Here is a 6000-nt window from a genome sequence, read left to right on the forward strand (position 1 = left end):
ATAATAATAATAATAATAATAATAATAATAATAATAATAATAAGAAGAAGAAGAAGAAGAAGAAGAAGAAGAAGAAGAAGAAGAGGAGAAGTCATGGTAGCATCTGTACCTTCCGCATTCCAAGTTCGCTCATTGCAGCGGCTTGTTAAATTACAAACCGAACTAGCAAGACGAACGGCTTATTAATCCTCTCACCGGAGATCAACGACTTTCTGCAAGATCAACAATGAGGTTCATGCCCCGGTTCATGCTCCATTTCACTCTTTTTTCAGACGGAGCAAAACACCACTCATTTCCTGTTAATTTTCCTAGGAGTTACTCACGCGCGAAATTGATTGACCGATAACGATCTTACTGACAGATGATCGGCAGGATAATTACAAGAGGGCGGAATAGCGGCCTCAAATGTTTGTCTACAGGCTCTCTCCTCCCCTTTCCCTTCCCTTTCCTTGCTATTTTTCCCCTCGGGGGGGGCGGGGGCGCTTGGGTATTTTTTGGGTGGGTATGTGCCGCCTGGGACTCCAAATTGGCACCCCGTTCTAAAAAAATTTCCCCTAAAATTGATACCCCATTCTAGAAATGGGCCAACTTTTTATACCCCGTTCTAGAATTCGCCCTAAAACTGATACCCCGTTCTAGAAATGGGCCGATCTTTTATACTCCGTTCTAGGGTGCAACAAGAGTACAACAGTTTGCTTGTTAACGCACTGAACCGTATTTTTAAAAGCAATCTGTCCTTGAATAAAAAAAGTCAAATGGCTGCTTACAAAACTGGAGCTTTCGTACGTTCGAAATATTATACCCCGTTCTAGAAAACGCCTCTGAAATGGATACCCCGTTCTAAATCAGGAGCTTCAAAATCACGACCCCGTTGGGTGGCACATACCCGTATAGGTAATGTATGGGAGTACCCCCCTGGGTTTTTCCCCAAACAGAGAGCCTGTTCACAGGCTATATAGGTAATGTATGGGAGTACCCCCACCCCCGCCGGGCGCTGGTTTCGGTCGATGTTATTTAGTGTCAATACGTCACGAAATCCTATCACCTAACCGGAGCTCGGATCCGACTACGAAAAACCGAAATTTAAATACCGATCTCGCGAGAGTGCGATGCCATCCCAGTTTTATTGCTGTCATTTGAGTCTCAAACAGTAGTTTTCCAGCATTTCGACATTCTCCTAAGAAAGTTTAAGACGTTCATAATAAAAAAAGTTCTACTTCCACATTGGCGCCAAATCCAAAATTTTCCAACTGAGAATACTCTTTCTCAAACTCATTAATAATTCATAAAGAAAATTCAAAGGAAATTAATGTTTAATGAGTGTTTGGATATCAGATGAAAAACTGCTCATTTTTGCATCCTTAATTTCTCCTTCAAAAATGATTTTGTTTGAGAAGAAATATCAAACATTCGACACAGTGTTTCATCACCAGATGAAAAACCTCGAAGTTCGCCAAAAATACTCCGCTGCGCGTCGTATTTTCAACTCTCTTCTCGGTGTTTCATCTGGTGATGAAACACTGCGTCTCATGTTTGATATATTACGTGAAGGACAATGGCGGGAGTTGAATCAAGCCATACATCGTGGTTATCTCTAGTTTAAGTCGCATACGATCCATATTCAGGATATATAAGCCTAGGAGCTTATTTTAAAAAGCGTATGCCACTACTACCCGTTTAGCCGTTTTATGATATTTAATTTACTGCGCTTTTCACAAGCACGCGAATTCTAAAATTTTTCGCTGCCGTCAATCATAATTGCGATCACAAGCAATGAACCTTGAAACAGATGATTGACGGCAGCGAAAAACGCAAATGTCAGTTGGTTTTTGAAATTCAGAGTTCGCGTGTTTATGAAAAGCGCAGTAATAAACAGACTGGAGGATTTTCCAGCAGTGTTAAAGCACTTTGTACAGGTGTCCTGCGGCTAATTTGTATTTTCCACACGTTTACAGTATCTGAAAATCACGTTTGAGACGACATTATTGCTTACGTTCACAGTAACTAATAGATTTTAGAACTTTTTTTAGCTTGACTTCCCAAGGGGGGGGGGGGGGGGGGGTTACTCCGGATGTCAAGAGACAGGGATAATCGAAGGATTTTGGGGGGGTTGAAATTTTCTATTGCGGGATTTTTTTGGGTAGGAAAATTTTGGCAAGTATTTTTTTTGGTAGCTTGATTTAAGTAGGGATTTTTGGGGGGCATTCAAAACTAATGTCTCTATTTTTCGTGTTATATCATTTTATGCTTTCTGGAAATTTTTGTTATGGTTTGGAAATTCGGCATGGGATTTTTTGGGGGATATATTTTAGTCAAAGGATTTTTTTGGGTTTTGATTTTTGCCCCCATTCGATCATCCCTGTCATTTGAAATCTGGAGAACCCCGTCTGGGCTTGAGTTAAGCTGAAACGTTGTATAAGGACGATGAATTTTTCCCACTTTCCATCCCAAGGTAATCTATATTTTTCTGATTGGAAACTGTGTGGAAGAGAGCAATGAAAAAACCAAACCTTCTTAAAGCCGTAAAATGCATCTAAAATTGTCGCGGCGAAAATAATACTGCGGAAATTCTTGCTCTCCCGGGAATTTTTGTGGATTGTAAGACCGGCCCTAAAGCCCTAAAGTCCCCTTTCCTGGGGTTCTGGATATTGGCCAGTTCCATTCTCCTCAGATGAAACCTTGCAAATCGGCGGATTATTTCCTCCAAAATACGTTGAAAACACTTTTTGGGCTATCCAGAGTAATTTAAGATCTCTTGAAATTTGTTCTAAGCTGCCCTACAAAATTTTTATCTGTTCGGTCATCCTAGGGAAACGTAAGTCTTCTCGAAGTTACAAGGGCTTCAGTATTATTTTCCCGAAAATTTTAGGTGCAATTTAACTTTTTACGAAAGGGAGAATTTTTCTGATTCCTCTCTCCGTCACATTTTAGAATCTGAAAATCTCAGGTTTCCTTTTCCTAAGAAAAATAGCGTAACCTGGGTAGTAAAATATGAAAAATTATACTTCAGAAAATCGTAGGGGATTTATTAGCTAAGCTTCGAAAATTGTACATGAATGGAACGTTAATGTAGAAATTTTTAGCTATCCTTGAGCAAAAGAAACTTCTAGGCAATATTTGCTTCTCCGAACAGATATTTAACGGAAAACAGTCGTTGGGTGCCCCTGAGCAGAAGTCGACGGGATCATTTCAATCATTTTGTAAGACGCCGCTGACATATCGATGACTTATCTGGTTTCAGGTCGATGTTATCTAGTGCTTTCCTTCGAGTACGCATCATACAAACATTTGTTTGAAATCTTCAGTAAAACATGCCTTCAGCAATAGCTCATTCTCTCTTGCCGTCAATTACAGACTTTAATTTTGATAGGTTGTCCCTCTCTAGCCACTCTCCTGCGTTTTCCCTTGAAAATACGTAGTCCTACTGTAAGTTCCGCAGCCTCGTGCAAACCGCGCGAGAAATAACACGGTCGCGTTCTTCACATACCGTAAAATTCCGGGGCTTAAATTTTTCAAAGGCCCTTTTTGAGGAGCTTATTCTTGGATGGGCTTTTATTCGGAGGGGCTTATCTACAGAGGGAAATTTGCGTTTCTAAATCGATTGAGTTAGTCTCATAGTTGGAAGTAAATTTACCGTTTTTGCTTTGCCCCCGGGGGCTTATATTTGGAGGGGCGATTTAACGGAGGGTTTTTTGCGTTACTGGACTGGGGGGCTTATTTGGAGGGGCTTTTACATGGAGGGGCTTATTTTCGGAATTTTACGGTATATTGTAAATTTAAATTATTTGGAAAACGGTTGATGTATCAGCTGGTATAAGACCCCAAATAAAATATTGTCTATTCTCTATTTGCCCCACCCCCTACCCTCAGGACAGAACTGCTTCAAACAATTCCCCATCCCCGGGCCCGAAGAGCTGGGCTTGTCCTGGGTGCTGCCTCGGGATGGTAACAGGTCAAATTGAACCATGCATAAGTGGAAACTCGAAGGCTTTAAATCACTGACCCAGTACCTCTTTTTGACATAAAGGATACATTTCTTGAAAGACATTATAATTCATTATTATTCATTCAAAATATTTCCCCTTTTCTGATTGGTTAAAACCACACGCATAATTCACCATCCCCAGTTACTATTGACCAAATTTGGAAAGAATTTTATCACAGTGAAAACCGGTGACTACAAAATTGCAGCCAAAATTGAACCGTTGACCGAGAAAACTAGGGGACGAGGTTGAGTTGTTTAGGTCGTTTTAGGTTGTTAGAACAAACAATATTAGGGACTTTAAGATTCAATGACGCGACGGCAACGAGAAGGTCGCTTAAAAAGTGAATTTGCATTCTTTCAGTCTTTATAGCAATTATTCCTACCTACGTAGGCGAACCCTTCTGAAGCTGAATTTCAAATGACCATATCCAAGCTCAGAAAGAGAAATAAAATTTCGTCGTTGCTTGTTTACGTCCTCCATAAACGCGAAATAAGGCATTTTCACGTCGTAGTCGTGCAAAAACGGGAAAGAAATGTACAAAAAAGTGTGGAGCACGTGCGAAGTTGTTGTTTTGCTTATTAAACCAGTTGTTCTTTTTTACCTTTTCGTTGCCGTCCGCGTCGTTGGATCTTAAGCTCCCCAATGGCTGAACTGTCGGCGGTTTTACTCGATTGTCTAAAAACATCGCAAGAACAGCAAGAAGACACCGACGAAAAACATCTGCCATTTGGAGTATATTTACAGACCTGAGGAGACCTTAATCTCTTAAACCGTTCCAATAAAGATGCATTATCGACATGAACTTACATCGACCGAGGTTAGCATTAGCATGGTTAACATTAACTTGTTTTTAAACTTGGAATTATTTTGAAGGAATAATAAAACAATTATTGAATTCGGCTTTCATAGGATTTGAAGAATTCTGCATTCTTCATATCCTACTCAGCCTCATTCATTACTAATTGCCTAATTATAAAAGCAATCTGTAAGCTTACCAAATGTTGTTTTGAAACAAAGAGCAACAGATGAAATGAACTTTGGGAGGTGCGATAATAAAATTAGCGTGCGCGCGAGCTCTCCATTTGGGGTATGTCGTGAAAAGTAGACACCCGGGGGTACTTTAGGAATTTCTGGGTGGGGATGTGCTGCTGGGACCCTGGAACCCTTGACCTATACCAGAGCTAGTTCAGCTGAATTTTGCTACCCTATACTAGAGTAAACTCCCCAAATCCCCCCTATCCTAGAGTAGCTGTTTTCCAGAAACTACTGAGGTTACTAGCACAGTCTAGCCAAAACAAAACCTTATACCACAATCCCTGGTCTAGATAAAGTCTTCAACCAACTGATCAGTTTCCTGAAAAATGATACCCTATTCTAGACCCAAACGCTCTGATTTATGTACCCTATCCTAGAGCAAACTGCTTGAAAACCATACCCTTCACAGCGGCACATACCCATATAGGAGCCCATATATGGCAGTACCCTCCCCCCCCCCCCCCCCTCAGGGTAGACACGCGAGAGAAGACGCGAAAGCGGGGCGTTGGGTCCCCTCGCGCGTTTTCTTGCGGCTCGGTTGGCTCGTCCAAATAGGAGAGCTTGCTTGCAGGCTACAATATAATAAATTATGACAAATGCCCGATGCCTGATAAATGCGCGGGTGGGATGGGCAGGCTTGGAATTGACTGGAGCCATTACGAAGTCGTTCGCGTCGCTTGTCAGGCACGTAGTTGGTTTGTTTTTAACGCTCGAAACTCCCGAGGCATATAAAACAAACCAACTGCGTGACTGTTGCAAGAAGTCCCATCCGATAGTACGACAAACAACCTTTCACCCGCTTTTGTTGATGATACAAGTAATCTTTTTTTGCCCGATGTATACCTGTGTGAAACAGACTTAGCGTGTGCTTAAGTTCACAGCCAAACTGTCATCACCTACCGCCTAATTATGCCACCCATTGCCACGATTAGCCTACGGTGCGATTAATCGATTTAAGATGAAGGAATCGTTATGGCAA

The sequence above is a fragment of the Porites lutea genome, chromosome 7 (assembly GCF_958299795.1).
Source record: "Porites lutea chromosome 7, jaPorLute2.1, whole genome shotgun sequence".
NCBI lineage: Eukaryota > Metazoa > Cnidaria > Anthozoa > Scleractinia > Poritidae > Porites > Porites lutea.